Below are 21,560 nucleotides of genomic sequence, written 5' to 3'. Positions count from 1 at the left end.
TTTTAACACAGTTTCACAATTTAATAACTCCGATATCGATACCCCAGATGAAATTCAAAACTCAGTAGCCTAGCCCATCCCCCTTTTCTCACTTCCCTTCCATCCAAATCATCCTCAACTTCCTGATGAAACCTCCGCAGCCCTCCCGTCCTACACCGACGCAACACCAATACTTTGTGACCAGCCCCCCCCCCCCCCCTCCCCTAGCACCGTCACTGAAGCTTTAGAGAATGAACTAGACAGTTTTATCACATCAAAGCAACAGCTTCAAAACACTAATTACTAACAATTCATCAGCTATCGATTTCTTTTCCTCCTCTGAATCCTCAGACCAAACACCCACAACAGTAGAATCTCGAGCCCACCGAGTCTTCAATTGAAAGCATCTCAAGGCCCAACCCGAGTATTTCACCACCCCAACCAGCCCAGCTATTTTTCCTTCATCCACTTCACTCTAACACTAAGTGATTTTCAAAATACAATTTACTATTCTTCCCACAATACCTCACTAACAGAACACTAGCAACGACCAACGCAACTACGTTGATGAAAATAGCTTGTTTCCCACACTATCATGGACCTCATACTGCCAATTTACTAACCCACTAGTCTTCTATTTATACACTAACCCGGCCGCTAATAAAATATGTCAATCTAGATTACACAAACTAACTACCGCACTGCATGAAAACATTTTACGACTATAGGACTAAACCAGACCTTAAATAGACTCGTAGCAAAAAAGCTATTTTATTTCCAATTAACCATTACGACCACGCTATTGCACGATATATAGAAAGGACAGCTATAGAAGATGACCCTAACACTAAACATCAATTAACTGAAAAACTTTTCATAAAATCCGAGTAAGTATTTCTCATTGATGGCATGAATAAAAAAATGACAAAAATATTTCCAGAGCACTCAAAAATCCTACTTTGATAAATTTGACCACTTTTCACTAATTTTTCACTTCCTCACACCCAATCATAAAAGTATGTTACGCACAAAATTCAATATTCAAATGAATTTTTTTTCTATTATTTATAGTTATATATCTATATTAGAACTAAAAAAAACTTAAAATAAATCATCACCTCAAACATCCCGACACACAACTGTAACACAAGAATTTTATCATATCTCAAAACTTCTAGATACAATCCGTGAAAACATTACTAGTACTGAAATTTCACAAAAAGTGAAACATGATTTACAAGGGTGGTTCACTGGCATGGTTCATAACTGATTATTTTGTCCACAACTTTGACTTCATTGCACTATCAAGAACAAATTTTAGATCACAAAGTTCAGACTATGAAACAATATAGGCAGATCAAACATATTATGTTTGGGACCCTAATTGGCCTCATCTCTCATTTATAATTATACCAACCAATATATCAAGTGCAGCAATCACCACTCTTTCTGTACATAAAAACTAATTAAGAATAACTTCACATAATATTGATGCGACACCTTTTAATTACAGTGCAATCTTTACTGATAGAACATGGAACAAAAATTTGAATTCCAACTTCATGAAAACACAAGATATCCTAAATGGAACAAAAAATCTCACACAAAAATAAATCCAAACCCCATCACATTCTGTTGATGAAGGATTATTTTAAACAATGCCGACAACAACACCAGAAACCATTTCTCCCATTCATCCTACATTTACAGCAACACATAATAAAAACACTACATTTCCTCAGAGAACCATACAATCCGCATTAAAACCATATGTTGCCCCAAATTTTTCGCAAATGGAATATCAAACATTTGGCTCAGTAACGAAATCACGATAACCAAATAAACAAAAACTCCCAATAAAAAGTAATTTTTTCAGACCATAATTACATTTTTTTTGCGAAAATTAAAATGATAAAATCTATTCATTTAAATAGTCAGAATCAACCACAGGTACAATACTACAACCAACAAAATACCACAACAAAATCCTCACTCAGTTTTTTTCAATGATCAACAACGAGCTAGAATAGACCGTAGCGGAAACTTCCCATTTTTTCAACAAAATCAAAATTTAGCTAATAAACAGTTCACAAGAAGTCAATCACATTATTCAGAAAATGAAGACTATTTCAATTAAAATCAACAACGAATTAATACTAATAAACGAAATGATAACTGGAATATTGATCAACCAGATTCTTTTTATCAACCAGATATTTTTGAACCTTATACTCAAAATGAACAAACACGACAATCAAGACAAACCTTCCCTACAAGACAAAGCTCAGCATCATATAATAAGAATTACCAATCACAAAACCCAATAAATACACAAAGCAGCTACCAACCAAATCAAATGCAAACTGAAATCCCATTACCATATTATTTACAACAACATGATATTACAAAAAAACTTAACTCACAAAATTTTCTCAAATACCAAATGCAGCAGAATCACTCCAAATGACTATGAATCCATACCTTATCTTCTAACAAACCTCTAATGGGATTCAGTGGAACAGATCCCGATTACTCAGTAGAAAATTGTTTGAACGCAGTCACGGCTATTTTAAATTAAAACATAGGACCTGAACCAGTAAAAACGCCACTTCGTCAAAATTGGTTACATAGACGCACAGCTCTAATCCAAATCACACTTTATGGCGCAGCCCAAAAACTATTTTCAGTTTTACCTATAGATATTAAATCAGACTTGAAAAGTTTCACAAAAAAAAATTCAGAAAGGTTCAACTCTGAAAGAACAAACAACATCGAAGAAATCTATCGAAAGAAATTCGTAGACTCCCTAATGAAACAATTAAACAGTTCGGACTAAGAATTGAAACATTAGTATGAAAAGCATTATCTCTCAAGTAATAAGAAAAGCATACACATGATTACAAAAACACGAAAATTACAGAAGTCTTGATGATGACTGTTATACCACAACTACGTAAAAGAGCCATAAGAAAGAGAGCATCACATCTATCATCAGTTGGAGAACCCGATATAGATTTCCGAAAACTAGTAGATAAACTAGAACAAGCTGAAAACACTAGGAAATTAGAAGAAACAGAAAGCTTAAAATTACAATACGTAAATTATGTCGAAACAACAACCTCACAAATAAAAATAAATCATGACTCCGACACTGAATTGGCAAAAAACTACTTAAACTTTATACATCTACGAGAAAAAAATGTAGTTTCAAAAGTGGTGTAATTATTGTCGCAGATATGGACACAGCTTTGCTGAATGCAGACAAAAACAGCAAGATAATCAAAATGAACCACAGAAATATAGAGAACCAAACAAATCTTTCTAGCAATAAATGAAAAAAGACCAAAAATTGCCAAACAAAAATATTCATAGTAAAAATAGTTCAGAAAACCACTCCCAGATATCTATAATAACTATAGACAACAACGATCCTACCAAAATAACTATCGCGGGAGATCTCCAGGTCGAAGAAATTCACAAAATTTCTCACAAATTAGATATAGCAGGTCTAATAGTACAAACAATCAGTTTCAAAGCAACTGCTCAAGATCAAACTCAAACAGAAGTATTTATTCAAATTATAACAGAAACCGTTCGTATTCAAATGCTCGGAAAAGACATTATTCAAAGAACCGTTCTAGAAATTCCTCATAAAATTGAAAGCAAAACTACTGGAATAATAGAAATAGACAGTACTCAGATAATAGATCACGAAACTATCCGAACAATAGATCAAACTACAACAATAGTCACATTAGATCACGTGACATTTCCAGATATCGAAACAAAAACTACCCAAATCGACAAAGAAGTTTTTCTCAGTCAACACACAGAAACAACACATAATATTCAGGTTCTCAACAAAACAATAGAAGCAGTACACCTAAACACCAGCGGCGATTAACCAAGTACAATCAACTGAAGAAACTCAATCAGACCCTCCCGGTATTGGAAACACAAAAATTTCGGAATTACAATTAAATCACATACATTGTGAAACCACAGATGATGAGAGCGAAACATAAAACACCTTTTTAATAAACATGCTTCATATTTAAAATGAATACGAAACACCAGTTGGTTCGAATTATTACCAAAACATTGAAAGTTTCCATAATCTCGAAAAATCAGATAATAGACAAATCACAACAGATTATACTAAACCAGAAATTGAAGAAAGTTGAAGCATGAATAGTACATATCAAAATACAACAAAACACAACCACTTAAAAAATAGTTTGGCCAATCCCACTTTTCTTAGAAAATCCAAAAAAGAAAGATTTTCAACCAGACTCAGGTGCAGAATCAAATATTATAAACATCCCGCATGGAATGAATTAGAAACTTTACACCCAAATCTTTCACCTCCAAAATTATGAAGCAAATTAGCTACAGCACAAGGTTCAAGTTTAACTATTTCGAATTTAATTCTTGTTCCAACTCGAAACATGTAATAAAAAAACTTTTAAGCAAACCATTCAACACAAACATTCCATATCACTGATAAAAACACAATATAGTCGGAATATCATTTTCTACGAAATATTTTCCTAATATCAATATCCTAAAAAGCAAAAGACACATAACGATAAACATACAAAGATGAATATTACATCTCTAATATTCTTTCAAAAACCTAATAAGCAACCCCCATTTTTCTCAAAACTTTATAATATATATAAAATAGAACCTAAACACTTGAAAACATTATCAGGATATGTGAACAATTAATCATTAAAAAAATTTCTTCAATATAACGTTGATCAAAATAAACAACCTTTATATATGTCTGATCTTGAACTCAAACCGATCCATAAATTCTTTAGAGTAACAATCTCATCTAACAAATATACAAAAAATACAAATTCAGACATAATCTCTTTTTACGTATACGACAATTCACCATACAAAATCTAGTTACCCCAAGGAGTTTTAGGGTATTGCGAAACAAATGCAACAATTTTCCAATAGAAGAAAGAGCATTTAGAGTAAATATTATCCTACCATTAAAAAACATTTGTCAATCACCAATTCTCAATGAAGAATTATCCCTCAACAATGTAATAAGTGACTCAAAGCGATACACAGACGATTTTACGAAACACCATATCTTAAACCAACATTTCAAATCTCGAAAAATATACATGAACAAAAATTTTTTTTAAAAATCACCTAACAAGAACTTGAACATTTAGCAGAACTTTTACTCAAAAACCAAATGATTTAACCCACATCTAAGTTTGATATTGGAAAAGTTTTTTCACTATCACAACTACCAGTAAAATTTGTCGCAGTTTTCAAAAATCAACGAGCAAGTAAAGTCCCAATTCACTTACAAGATTAAATGAACAGATCTTTAGATATTCCAGAACAATAGGAAACTATTCAAACAGTAAATAAAGAAGAACAACCAAATGAAACACGTTTATAAGTCCTGTTATCATCTCGCTAAAGGCGAATCATTAAAACTTGTTTTAGACGCAAGATATCTCAATTCACTAATTGATGAATCTAAAGGTAATTGGCCTATAGAACCAATTCAAATGGTACTCACTAAAGTAAATGGACAATACTTTACAACAGTTGATATGAACAGTGCGTACAATCAAATGCCATCAGACGAACAATCACGACGCCTAACACAATTCGTCATTGCAAATTAAAAAAACGAATTTATTAGACATTTTTATGGATTTTCCATAGGATCAGCAGCTTTTTCAGCATTTATGAGCAAAGTTTTTTGACCACTCATTCTCATTAAAATTGTCAAAAAAATATAGACGATTTTTTCAAGCAATCACAGCCAAAACACAAAATGTTTGATGCCTTAGAAAAATATCATCAAATACTACTTAAAAAACATGAAAGCAGCCCCAGATATATCACATTTTTTCTCATCCGTGTTTAATTCCTTGGACATATTATTGAAGAAAACTCAATCACTCCAATAAAATCTCGCATAGATGCTATATTAAAAAATCAACCTCCATCCATCAAACGAAAATAAAATCCAAGAATTCATTGGAATGCTCAATTTTTTAAGTAAATATGTCTCTAAAATGCAATTATTTCTAAGGCCGTTTCATAATATCCTTAGACAACAAAAAAACTTTGATTGGACGTTAGAACAGAACACCAAAAATTTGAAATAATTAAGATCTTCTTCGCTGAAATAAAATGGAATACAATCCCAGATCCAGATCAACCATTTTATGCTACATGTGACGCTTCAAATACTGGAATCGGCGCAGCAATACTACAATCACAGAAAGGTACAAATAAAATGAAATTATCTTAGTAAATTAATGATTAATTACACAAGCTGAACTTAGACGCTCTAATTTATGAAAGAACTTATGCATACCTATAATAAATACTCTTAGAGAATCTGAGTTTTTAATCCTTGGATCAAAACATCCAACAGTTTTTTTCACAGATCACAAACCTATAATTTTCCGATTTATACAAAAACCAAATCCAAACATATAGTTTGGACTCCAGCAAAACAACTTGCATTACTAGATTACATATAGTTTGGACTGCAGCAAAAAACTTGCATTATCCAGTACACTCAGCCGAAAAACACAACCTGAATTAATGACAAGTAAAACGACAGTAGACATACCACAAAACATAAAATTCTTTCTTGCAAAAGACAAAACATCACCAAGTCTGGAATGCGAGTATGCAATGAAAACTGACTTGACAATGCACAAATAAATATTTTACAACACTTCTCATTATACCTTGATTGCCAAAGTAATCATTACGAAGTAGACTTATTAGGAAACCCTACATTCAAACTGATACCATTTTCATCATGGATTAAAAACAGCACACAACAAAAACCATTTAAACAAAAAAAGTTATGGAAAAACCTTTTCCCTTTAAAAGAAAAAGAAAACTTAACTGATAATATAAATATGTCAGAGCCCCTAGATTTAGACTCAAAAAACATATAAACAAACTTTGAAAATACAAGACACTTTAGATAATATATCCTTTTCAAAAACAAAAATTAAAAACATGTTTCTGCCAAGTAAAAAAAAAGATAATAATGGCAAAACTACAAAACGATCAGAATTTTTGACCCTGTCATTAGACAACTCAAATCTCGGCACAAATATAAAATGAATCCTGTAGAAGCAGATATCACGATTCTAGGGAATAAAACATTTCTTAGATGTTTTAGAAAATTTAAAAACACTGCAACAAATGAGAGCACTGGCATCTTAGAGTACCAAATCTCTGATTTAAAAGTACCTTGTCTACCATTGAGTATGATACTCCTAGAATTTTACATCCCACTATCTTTAAAAACAAAAGGAAATGCAGGATCAGACAATACATACTCCAATTTTATTCAAAATTTTTACTTTCCAAATGCAACAATTTGGAGAAAATTTTAATGTAACGATTGCATGATATGTCAATTAAATAAATCATATCAACGCCGAAATAATTGGCGGATAAACAAGACTTTAAGGGACAAAGTTTATATTTCAACCACAAAATCTAATTTGATACGAAAGGCCCTATATCAACCTCCTCAGAAGGAAATTTTTATATAATGGTAATATAATGGTCCAAGACAATTCAGGCAACAATCATCAATAAAATCAAAATATAAACAATCCATCATCCATTCCAAAATAAAAGCCAATAAAGAACAACCCACCAAAAATCAAGAGGTACACAAAAAACAAATACCACAAAAACAAAAGAATAATCGTAAATTAGAAGAAAAGTTTTTACCACAAGATACAAAAGAAAAGACACAACAACGCAAGTCATCACGACACCGAAGTCAACCACGGAACGACTATAAAACTTTCGTCACGCAATCTAAAATATTAAAGAAAATTGAATTTCAGAAACTTCTTTCTAATTAATCAAGTAAATAGATTTTTCTTTCTTTCTCCATATTTTATTTTCAGATCCCAAAAAACTGGATCAATATCAACCAATCAGAACCAATTCGAAACATCACTTCATTTGGATATCACTTCTGTAGCCGACAGTTTGCTTTCTTCAAACAAATTTGAAGCTTTAACCAAAAGACCTACAGTTCAAAGTTAAGTAAACGGCTTATATTTAACAACTTGAAAAAACAAAAGATGAAAGCTGCAACCCTTCCCTATCAACCGGTGCAAAATCAAAAATATTGTCTAAACTTTTACCCCTCTTTTCTCACAGGCAAAAATATTAAATAAGCCTAAAGACAAAATCCGAAATGATCATTTAGCCTAAAGTCAATATAACCTTGCAAAACTCCTAACCATCCAATAGTTGAAAACAAAACTAAGAAGCTTATTTCTGGAACTGCAGACTTCACTTCACCAAAAATTGTCCATATCCAACCCATTTGTCAAAAACCAAAAAAACAATCTGGCCACACTCGATTTTCGATTCGAAACAGATAAAAAATTTCGACAAACCAACTCAAATCTCAAATGTTTCTCTCTCGAACAGTTTAAAATCTAAGAAAAATACTTTCAAAATTCCTTTCAGTTTTCACAATAAATTTTTCAAGCCTACCGAAATTTCAATCCTTGACCAACTCCTCAGGTACATTAATTCCCCAAAAATGTTAAGACATTTATTCAATCAGAAAGACATCTTTCTTTTTTTCGTAATTTTTGTCACCTTCCTCAATTCCCTAATTTTAGAATTATGTATATTTTAAAAAAAGGCAATAATAACTTTTGCACTAGCAACAATTCACTTAATCATCTTTTTAGAAAAATTTTAGAAGCAATACAAATTTCATTCAAAAAGGAAAAAAGCTAGATTATTCCAAATCAACAACCAACCCAACAATCCCCACCCGATACCCCAAACACTCCCAGAATCACCAGCATCTAGTCAAACAAATGAATCTCAATCATCTACGCGCATTTCATTTCAAGAAATTGCCCAAAGTTTCGAAGAAAGACACACGTTTTTATCTGAACATTTGATACCAGTAGTCCGCCACACACCTCTAAGCGAACCACAATACGATCCAACGTATAATATCTATCATTCACTCCAACAAGACCTTAAAAGAACAGGATATCCAAGTCAAAACCAAAAACCAATCATCTACCAAAGAAAGACAAATAATCTATCCCTGAAGAAAGCGAAATTTCGCAACATCAAGAGTTAGTTTTATTATACCCCCATCACCATCTCAAAATCCTGAAGATCTTTCCACTAATAAAAATCAAAGTCCCGCCGACATCATTACAAAAAATTTCACAACAAACTAATCCAAATATCCCATCGGGTTTTTTAGGGTCACTTCCCACTTCTGAACAAATTCGTGAAAAAAACCTTTCAATCCTCCTACTTCAACCCAACTTCTTCCACGTTGAATGACACAAGCATTCACTGAAGGTGAACCAAAATTAGTAAACGAGCCTTCAGATCTATCATTAAGCAGAAAACATGAAAGCAGGCCCACATAAATCAAATTTTTGCTCGCCCGAGTTGAAGACATATTATCAAATAAACAACAAAAACACCTCTAGAATCAGAAACAAATGCAGTTTTGAAACTAAAACTATAATAAAAAAACCAAGAATTTTCTTGAAATGTTAAATTTTTTGGGTAAAGAAATTATAGAACGCAATTATGCCACACATCTTTCTGTAACGAATTACATCAACGACATAATTTTGAAGGGACATTTGATAATCAAAAAAATTTCGATGAAAATGAAATGCTCACAATTAATGAACAAATTGCAAAAAACATCCTTGATCTCAACTAATCATTATGAGCAATGGTCGACCCTTCATACTATGGAATAGGCGTTGATGTTCCGTAAAATTTCAAAGTTGTTCCGCAAAAGACGAAACTCCACCACCACTTGAATGAGAATACTCAATTAAAATTAACACAGATAGCAATCAAAACAATAAGCTAGAACACTTCCCACTTTGCTTAGGAAGCCAAAACAACCTTTAAAAAATGGATCAAAAAGGAAAAAATACCTTTGAACTTATACCATAATCTTCATGGATGAAAACAAAACATAATTCGAAACAAAAACGAACATCACCGAGAAATATAACATTTACAATAAAAGAAAAACAAGACTTTTTAGACGCGATAAGTCTTGCAGGACCATTAGATACAAACAAAAATACACCAGAAAGGACGAACAGAAAACACACTTCAAACAGAAAACATGAAAACAGGCCCACATGAACCGCATTTTTGCTCATATGAATTAAAGTTTTAGGACATATCAAATAAAAATACACAAGAAATGAAATTTTTTGTTTAAATATCCTGTCGAGATTATTTTATTAAATAAACAAAAAATTTTTAAAACATTTTTTAATATAAACAGTCCAGCTCACAACTGAACTACTTGAAACAGTTCAAAATCTAGACCATCTTCTATGCCAAATGAAAACTTGGCACACTTACAAAACTTAACCTGCAAAAGCAGATAATACCACTTTAGGAAGTTAAACTACTTTTCAAGATTTTTTATGGTTTAGCAAAACGTCATTAAATTAAGAAAGAGACATTCTAGAATACACAAAATCAGATAATAAAGTACCTTGTTTACCACAAAGTTCAAGTTTACTAGCTTTTTATACAATATCCTCTTCGAATAGAAAAGGACACCTTCGATAATTTTTTTCAAAATTCTTGTTTTCTAAATGCACCCAAATGGATAAAAGTACTCAGCAACAATTGTCTGACAAATCAAAAGAACAAATATTTCCCACATCAAATAAAAATTGCAGAAAAAAACACGTTTTTGTGGAAAAAATAGATATTTCAATCATAGAGTATCAGTCGACACAAAATGACCAAAATCATCCTTTTGTCCAAAAAAAGGCATACGTCAGGATAATAGTAGACGCGTTTATACATATGAAGGGATAAACTCAGTTCCTGGTTATAACGCTTTTTGAGCGTAAACTACACTTTACGAACACTGGGTAGCCGTTTTCGGATTGCCAGATATCCTTGTCACGGACAATGGCATAGATTTCAAAAATGATGAAATAAATACCTTCCGCCATTTAAATAGAATAAAATACAAACCACAAAATTCTAAGGTCCCATGGAAAAATAGACTAATTAAAGGCACAAACCGCTAATTTTAAGATTAATTACCATGAATAATTAATGGAAATGATAAAAAATACACTGAATTTTCATCAGATGTAAAGTTATTTCCACTAGCAAACAATTCTCAAAAAACCACAACCGTAAGCCTTTCACCATACAAAATAAAATCACCAAAAACCACGTAAACCAAAAATGTTTTCAGCAAACTCATCAAAATCACACAAGGATATTGAAAACCATCAAAAGAATCGAGATGTTATATATTACTACCATATACTCAAAATGAAAATCATTTTAATCATCCACAATTTTTCAAACTACCTTCCGGTTTTCACACCAAATGGATCTCAGTTAAAGGTAAAATTTAGCGAATTATATCAAAAAATAGCAAAGATATTAGTACAAAAACAAAATTTTCAACCGCAAATAATTCCACGTTTTACACCAGCTTGAGATTTGATAATTTAAAATTTCTTCTAAAAATAAATTTCACAATACACAAAATTGTACCAAAAAAATATACCACTAAGGAAAACATCTTAAAAATTTTTTTTTACACCTAGTTATTTACACCAAGAGATTTCATATATAAACTAATTAACTTGATTTGAAAAGATATTACACAAAATTTAAACAACCCCTTACCAAACACCCAAAAGAATACGCTCTCCGAGTCATGATTATACTCTATTACTGGATTTTAAACTTTTGAACCACCACGAAATATCAACAACACAAGACCTTTACACAACACAAATACATTAGATTAAAAATAAAATAATTACAAAAACATGAAAAACAACCCAATATTGAACTTATTACAGAAAGAATAAATTGTAAATTAAAAAAAAACAAATACTAACTCCCCAAACAAACAAAAACCAGAACAACACCAAACATCTCGACTGCAAAACCAAGCGAGAAATAACTACAAAACTTTTATCCCACAATCAAAATATTTCACAAATTAGATTTCATGACCCCTCTAAAACAATAAGAAAAAAATATATAAACATATCACGTTGACTTGAAGGTACTTCTCTCTTACGTTCTCAGTATCACAAAAAACTTGATATATATCTTTGTCTCTTTCTTTAGAATTTATTAATTTCCATTACAAAAATCTTTAATATCAAGTTAAAATATCAAATCCCAAGTTGGACCGAGACCGTAGCTAAGACTCAGAAATCATCAGTTCATAAAACGATAAATACCTTTTAATGTAACAACTCAAATAATTATCACATCAGAATACCAACCTCTCTCGATCACCAAGAACAAAAGTCAAAAAAACTGAATAAATTATTGTCCCTAAAACCCCGCAAAAAATAGTCAAACCGGCCTAAAATAAAAAAAATTGCCCAAAACTTTGAAACTTGAAGCTAACCATTTTGACAAAAATCGTTATTTATCCAAGGCACAAAAACAAAAATAGCTATTTATTCAAACTCTTCAGACTAGCCTTCACCATTGTCTCGTCATACCCAGTCCACTTGTCAAAATGAATAAACAAAAAAAAAACTTACTGGAGAGGAATGTTAAAAAAGCTAAACGATCCCACATAAGAGAAAAAATTTTCTGAATGCTCACTTTCCGAACAGTTGCTAAAAATTTTAGGGGTCTTCTTTCATTTTCAAAGCAAATTTTTCCAGTAATTTTGAGCTCTTTCATTTAAGTTTTTTTGATAATTTTTTTTGTATTCAATTCACCACTATTTTCTATAACTTTTTGTGAGTCTATTTTTCCTTTTTTTAATACATCGAATAACTAATCAAATACGATAACTATTAAAATTTCTTTTTATGTGTTAAGATGTCGTTTTTAAAAAAATGTTCATCAAACATTTACAAGTTTCTTGATGTGAGTAGCAATCATAAGTTCTAGCAATTTATAAGTGCCTTAAAAGGACCATCTTTACCCTGGTATCAGCTATAGCAATGATAAACATTTTTGATGAAGAAGACTACCAAGTTCAAATAGTCTCTTAGAAAAGCCAATGAACAAGATAACAAATTGTCAAAATTGCTGATCAAACACCAACACAAAATTCTCCACCTACCAACCATCCCAGAAATGAAAAAACAAAAAACCCCTGTAAAAGATACTTCAAATGAACAATCTATCTATTCTCGATAACCGAAAACACTAAACCTTTGAAGACGGACAATCATCTTTGTCAGAACCATTAACGCCAACACATCATAACTCAACTTGAGCGAACCACAAAACGAACCAAAAAATAACATATACACGTCATAATCTTAATGCTAAATTAGTACCAGACATCCCAGTCAAAACCACTCTCAGAATATTACAATTGAAAGAAACATCATTCATCCACGACGAAATAGGACTATCACAATACCGAGAGTTCAATTTAAAATAACTTCACCATCTGATACTTCAACTTCATCAACCCTACAAACCACCACCAACGAAGGTACCGCTACTCAAAAAAGTTAAACTCACCATTATTTAAACCATTTTCTACATCAGACTTTTTAGTTTAACTCCAAAATCAGAATAAGTAAAAGAAAAAAACCATTTGATCCACCAACACCTTCCCAAGGACTCCAGCAATGGATGTATACAGATATCCACACAATGAAGCAAATCAAATAAGTGGCTCAGTAGATATTTCTTCCGGTACGACATCATCATCCCATTTCCTTACCATCATAACCATCCGTAACATTTTTCCAACTTTATGCACTTTCCCAAACAATTTGTAACAACACATGATTGATAGTTAAAAGAACTTCAAAATTTTACAAAAATCATTACGACTAGGTTGTAATAGTTTTGTAGCACCTCCCTATTTGGCCAACACGTAGACAGCACTGGACTTCAAAGTTGGGCAGTACATCGATTACAATATAGACACGACTTTCATAAAGACATCCAAACCATAAGATCCAAATCTTATCTCAACAAAATTTAATCTTAAAATTCGAAAAAACAGAAAAGTTTATCAATCTCAATAATCAACCAATTTCACTATCTCAACCAGATATCACAGTACAGTCTTCACCTCCTCGTTCATTTGTCCTGAAACAATTTACTAATACGATAGATAAACTGAAAAGACAATTGTTTATTTTTCTTTTTACATTCCATTTTCCGGACTATTGTACTCATGTATTTTTTTGATAATTATACTACAAAACTGTTTTTACCTGTTTTTGCAATTGAAACTAACAGTTCCCGACAACCCGTCACCACGCACCGGACCAGAATACTGCCTAGTAACACACTATGATTGCGAAGACATTCAACAAAAAACACTACTCAAAAATGCAATAAACCAAGTAACATGATGCGAATAAAAAAATGCAATCGCAAAATTTTATGCAGTTTTCACACTCTATTCTAAAACCCGCGCTACAAAAAATTTTTTTTAGCCTATTAAATTGCAGTAAAAATTTCTGAAAAAAGCTGACTGTTCACAAGTATCCAGCGGAAATATAAATAGATTCGGTCGCGAATCGCATCATCAAAGTAATAGTGAACGTTTATTACATCTCAACCCTGATAATTGCGAAAACTTAAAGATGCAAATTTAGATGAAAATATCGACCAAAGTAGGATAAACGAGAAATCAACGCCAATTTGAAGTCATGGTCAAATACAATTTGTTGAAAATTACCTTTTTCATGGCGCAAACGGACAATTAGCATAAGATCAACCTACAATGTATCGGACAATTAACCTCAAATCCATGGAAAACTAACCTAAAATCTATTGGAAAATAATCCAAATCTGACAAACAACATCAATTTCGAACACAAATATTTCAACAAAGTTGCTATACAAGGCAATTCAATAGAGAAAACTCGCCGACACAGCTGCTTTTTCAGATATATACACGCACAAGATTGTAGTGAGTTTTTTACAGACTTTAAAGATTACACTAAAATTTTTACAAACTTAACTCAACTGAGAAAAATATTGCGCCCCAAAATTTTTCTTGAATCATTTTTCGTTCTTCATTCAAAAGCGATTCATTGGAATTTTTAGGACGGCTCTACTTCATCTGAGGATGAACCACAATCTTTCACGCAAGTGATAACTTAGTAGAATTTTCGTTTTCACTATTTAAGGAACTTAAGTTTGATGTGCCATTCATACGGAAGTAAACAGACAAGCAAGTAGAGATCAGTTGTTGTTCGTAGGATTTTTTTGCAATTTTTAGTCCTCATTATATAAAACTTTAAAACACATAAAAAAAGCAGCGAAACCTATCAAAAAAACTAAACAGATATGTCATTCCACAAAACAGCCTACAGATTACACTTACAGCAACCATCACACTCACCTAATTTATCAAATCAACAACACTTGCAATTCTTACAATTACTTCTACTCAGATAAGAGGATAACATTTCCGTTCAAAATAAAAGAAACACACCAAAGCCCAGAAACTGACTTTTCTTATCAACCACTCTACTCAGAAGAAACATACGACCTCATCTCCTGTCCCTGCCCTACCGATAGACAAATATTATACATTTTCTCACCTCACGTTCCCCATTGAAGTCTCCCGCCCCATTATCATCCGGCGTGATTATATATAGCCTGTTGAAATACCGTTCTTAAAAATATCCATAGGCCCAAAATTTAACCACAAACTTTACAACCTGATCCAAAACACTCACCACGAACTCTCAGTGAAACCAGAAGAAATCGAGATCATACTACTTTTTTGGCCTCTGTTATGCACTAGAAACATAATCAGCTTGTTAGCTAAACTTAAAATGAAATCACCTATTTGAGAAACTAACATTTCAAATGGTTTCTTCGCTGGCCCCAATTCTACTTAAATCAAACATCTGAATTGAATCTGAACTCTTATTAGCTTTTTTTATGAGTGTAATTTCCCACTTTTCATTCAAATTTTGCCAATAAGTTCTAAACTTCAAAAGAAAAACCAAATAAAACTTGGAAAATTTCATAATTTTTCCAATCAGTAAACCTAAGAGTTCGCAGTAAATTCTAAATTAAACGAAACGCAGTAAAATAATGAAACAAAGTAATAGCTTAATAAATTAGAATAAAATAAAGATACGATAAACCTTTTTGGGTGTGTGTTGACTTGTAAACTCTCCAACTCGTACCTTGAATCGCCCTTTTTTTATAAAACTCTATCTAGTACTTGAGCAAACTTCGGTTGAAAATAATCGTATAAACAGCTTTCACGAGTTTCATACTTTCCTTTCACCCAGTTGGAATAAGTATTTAAGCTTAGATAACCAACAAAGATTGCTAATGCAGCCGCAAAAATATTATGTACAGGAAAGTCCCACTATACTAAAACCAGATTAGAGCTGGATATCATGTCAATATCAATTTTTATCACGACCATATGAAATCTGAATAAACTCCGAGTAGACACTAATCAAAGACGAATAGTTTTTGAGAAAAGGACACAACCAAAACGCACTGAAGAAAAAACACCTGACGCAAAAGAAAAAAAAAGTTTACAAACAAAAAAAAAGACTCTGCTCAAAGAAACCCTCACAACTTATACTCTACTAGCCTAACCAGTCAGTCATTCGAATGCCATCTTGAGCTTAATTTTCACTTAATTTCTTACCAAGACTAGCTCAAGGGTGAGCAACTCTTAAAAACAAGTGAACTAAAAAAGTGCTTTTGCCAAAACGACTAGCAAGACTATAACTGAAACGGAATCAGTAAAGGGCAGATATATTTATAAAAAGAGGCCACTCGCTATTGAGCTCAAAAATACGGATCTATGTCATTTTGCGCTTCATTCAGAGATGTTAACCCTTATCTCTCTACTCGGTCAATACGAACTAAATTTTGATAATGCACGTAGTTTCGCTCTATTTTAAGAAATCGATGTTTCATTGGCACAAAATTTGCAACGATCTTCAGTACAATCTTCTTGGTTCACAGCAATCTGTCAACCTCAAGGAACTCAAGAACCAGTTCATCAACGACACAATCAATCAACACTCTCCTCAAAGATTCCAAAAGACTATTCATCTATAGCTTTAAAGAAAATCTAGTTGAGTGAAACCAGTTCAAACTAGTGTTTATGATAATTTTAGATATGCATCACTCTAAAATAAATAGAACTTAACAATCATTGTTCATTACAAAAGTTATGATGAGTTGTAAAGCTGACACTATTTATAGTTTTAGACAGAGAAAGTTAACTTAACTTAGAGAGTTTTTTCCTCTTTCCCTCCTCTAACTTCCAAGAATATTAGTATATACTAGATCTACTGAGACTAGGAAATATAAGGGTAAGATTAGGAACGGTATTAGACAAAGAAGATGCACGAATCCATCCGACCAAAAGCAAATAGTGTGACAGGCAGACGGTGAAGCTTATCCGAAATTACTCTATGAGAAGGCCAACCCGACCTAAACTCAAAACTGCAAGAGTACTCTTTTTACTGTAAAAGTACTGCAACATTATTGATTTTCATTGCAAGATCAATCCAAGTTTATTCATAATTTTGAAAGATTCCTGCGGTGGCTGCAGACTACTCAATGAGGTAAAAATGAGTGATGATATTTTAATGATAAGAAGTTAAGTATTTGAATTGACTTGAATACTTCCGAAAAGACTTTCTTCTCTTTTGCTAAAATGACTAGCAAGATTATAACTGAATTGGAATCAGTAAAAGGGCAGATATATGTATGAGTAGGGCCCACTCGGTATTGAGCTCAAAAAACGGATCTATGACATTTTGCGCTTCATTCAGAGATGTTAACCCTTATCTCTCTTATCGATCAATACGAACTTAAGTTTGATAATGCACGTAGTTTCGCTCTATTTTAAGAAATTGACGTTTCATTGGCACAAAATCTGCAACGATCTTCAATACAATCTTTTGGTTCACAGCAATCTGTCAACCTTGAGAGATTGCTGTGAACCAAATTTATTATGTTATGTTAAAATTATTAGGATGTTATTGCACTTGAAATTTTTAGGCTAATGTCTATAAAAATTTTAATTCATGAGCAAAACATAACAGAAGAAAGAAAGTCAGACAAAAAAAAACGCAATTAATCTTGATCTTTTGTAATTTAGTGTACGAATTTCAAATTTTTCTGATAGAAAGATGATGAGCAACTTTTACGGCCGATGAAAATTGGATTACAAAACTTTAAAACAAGCACCATTTAATTCGTTTGTTCGTTTTGTTTTGTTTGGATATAACTGAGCACCTCAGATTTTTTGAGATATACAAAAAACGGTAGCATATAAGTGTTTATCAACTCTTTTTTGATGAGAGAAGATTAACTTTTTATAGAAATGAATTAATCTTTGCTCTACATTAAGAATTTGCATTGTCATTATTGGTTCTTCTAAGAAAAAATGATTCCGGACAACTTTATATGAAGAATTGTATAAAACCTTGCTGTAACAAAAGCCTATCCTGACCCGCAGATTATTCTTTCAATGAGGAGAGGTCAGAATTATAAAAGTGATATTCTGTTCAAGTTAGTTAACGGGGTTGACGCATAATCTTGAATTGTCCTTAGTTCTTAGAAGTCAAGTCCGTAAATACTTAGTTCGCAACAAATCATGCCATTTTTAAATGATTTTACCGCGTTTTGCGAGAACTAATGTGACAAAAATTCAATTCGTGAATGAATCCTTCAAAAAAAGCAAAAGTTAACGGGCTATGATAATGACAAAATTTTAAAGCCTTTTTGCTATCGTACTCATGTTTTTTTTGATACTTTTAATTCAAAACAATTTTTACCTGTTATTGCACTGGAAACTAACAGTTCACGACAACCCATCACCACGCACCGGACCAGAATACTGCCTAGTAACACACTTTGATTGCGAAGACAATCAACAAAAAACAGTACACAAAAATGCGATAAACCAAGTAACATAATGCGAAGAAAAATAATGCAATTGCAAAGTTTTATGCAGTTTTCACACTCTATTCTAAAACCAGCACTACAAATTTTTTAGGCTTTAAAATTACAGGAAAATTTTCTGAAAAGCAAGCTCACTGTTCACAAGTATCCAGCGTAAATATAAATAGATTCGGTCGCGAATCGTATCATCAAAGTAATGTTGAACGTTTATTACATCTCAAACCTGATAATTGCAAAAACTAAATATTCAAATTTAGATGAAAATAACGAGCAAAGTAGAACACTCGTAAATTTCCATTTTTTTTGATAATCGACAAATCAACGCCAATTTGAACAAAGTCATGTTCAAATACAATTTGTTGAAAAATACCCTTTTTATGTCGCACACGGTCAATTAACAAAAGATCAACCTACTATGTATCGGAAAACTAACCTACAATCCATGGAAAGTTACCCTAAAAGCTATTGGAAAATAATCCAAATCTGAAAAACAGCATCAGTTCCGAACACAAAATTTTCAACAAAGGTTTCTACAAGGCAATTCAATAGAGAAAACTCGCCGACACAGCTGCTTTTTCAGATATATACGCACAAGATTGTAGTGAGTTTTTTAAAGACTTTAAAGATTACGTCAAAATTTTCACAAACTTAACTCAACGGAGAAAAAAATTGCGCGCCAATTTTTTTCTTGAATCATTTTTCGTTTTTCTTTCAAAAGCGATCCATCAGCATTTTTAGGACGGCTCTACTTCACCTGAGCAAGAACCACAATCTTTTACGCAAGGTATAACTTTGTAGAATTCTTGTTTTCACTATTTAAGGAAATTACGTTTGATGTGCCATTCATACGGATGTAAACAGACAAGTAAGAAGAGATCAAATGTTATTCGTAGGATTTTTTGCAATTTTCAGTCCTCAATATGAAAAACTTTAGTACACACATAAAATAAAAATGCAGCGAAACCTATCAAAAAAACTGAACAGATATGTCATTTCACAAAACAGCCTACAGATTACACTTACAGCACCATCACACTCACCTAATTTATCAAATCAACAACACTTACAATTCTTACAATTACTTCTACTCAGATAAGATGACCACATTTCCATTCAAAATAAAAGAAACACACCAAAGCCCAATCTCTCAAGTTACTTATCAACCACTCTTCTCAGAAGAATTATACGAACTATTAATAGAAAAACCTCACACATTTGGTTTTCGTTCTCGAAACATTTTAGCCCAAAATGAGCCGCCAACTCGGATTCTCCCATCGCTCTCTTTTCTATTCTTCCAATCTTCAGCGTCAAATTTCAGTCCTCTCCATCTCGGACCTCATCTCCTGTCCCTGCCTTGCCATAGACAAATATTATACATTTTCTCACCTCACATTCCCCATTGAAGTCTCCGCACCATTACCATCCGGCGTCATGATATACAGCCTGTTGAAATAACACTCTTAAAAACATCCATAGGCCCAAATTTAATCACAAACTTTACAATTTAATCCAAAACCCTCACCATGAAATCTCAGTGACACCAGAAGAAATCGAGATCATACTACTTTTTGGCCACTGTTATGCACTAGAAACATAATCAGCTTGTTAGATAAACTTAAGATGCAATCACATATTTGAGAAACTAACTTTTGAAATGGTTTCTTCGCTGGCCCCAATTCTACTTAGACCAAAAATCTGAAACAATTTTGAACTTTTACTAGAAATTTTGTGAGTGTAAATTCCCATTTTTCATTTAAATTTTGCCAATAAGCTCGAAAATTCAAAAAAAAAACAAATAAAACTTGGAAATAAATCATAACTTTTCCAATCAATAAACTTAAGAGTTCGAAGTAAGTTCTAAATTAAACGAAACGCAGTCAAATAATCACACAAAGTAATAGCTTAATAAATGAGAATAAATAAAGATACGGCTAACCTCTTTGGGTGTGCTTTGACTTGTAAACTCTCCAAATCGTACCTTGAAACCCCCTTTTTTTTAAACTCACTCAAGCACTTCAGCAAACATCGGTAGAAAATAATCGTATAAAAATGAACTTAAGCTTGGACGTACTAAGTGATAACAACTTTAAACAGCTTTCACGAGTTTCATACTTTCCTTTCACCCAGTTGGAATAAGTAATTAAGCTTAGATAACAAACAAAAACTGCTAATGCCACCGCAAAAATATTATGTACATGAAAAACCCACTATACTTAAACCAGATTAGAACTGGATATCATGTCAATATCTTTTTTTATCAAGACTATATGAAATCTAAATAAACTCCGAGTAAACACTAATCGAAGACGAACTGTTTTTGAGAAAAGGACACAACCAAAACGCACTAAAGAAAAAACACCTGACACAAAAGAAAAGAAAAGGTTACAAACAAAAAAAGACTCTGCTCAAAGAACGCTCACAAGTTATACTCTACTAGCCTAACCCATCAGTCAATCGAAGGCCATCTTGAGCTAAATTTTCACTTAATTTCTTACCAAGACTAGCTCCATGGAGAGCAACTCTTGAAAACAACTGAACTTAAAAAATGCTTTAGCCAGAATGACTAGCTAGACTATAACTGAAACGGAATCAGTAAAGGGCAGATATATTTATAAATAGAGGCCACTCGCTATTGA

This window comes from Symsagittifera roscoffensis, chromosome 1 (genome assembly GCF_963678635.1).
Source record: "Symsagittifera roscoffensis chromosome 1, txSymRosc1.1, whole genome shotgun sequence".
NCBI lineage: Eukaryota > Metazoa > Xenacoelomorpha > Acoela > Convolutidae > Symsagittifera > Symsagittifera roscoffensis.
This window is presented reverse-complemented; position numbering follows the sequence as displayed.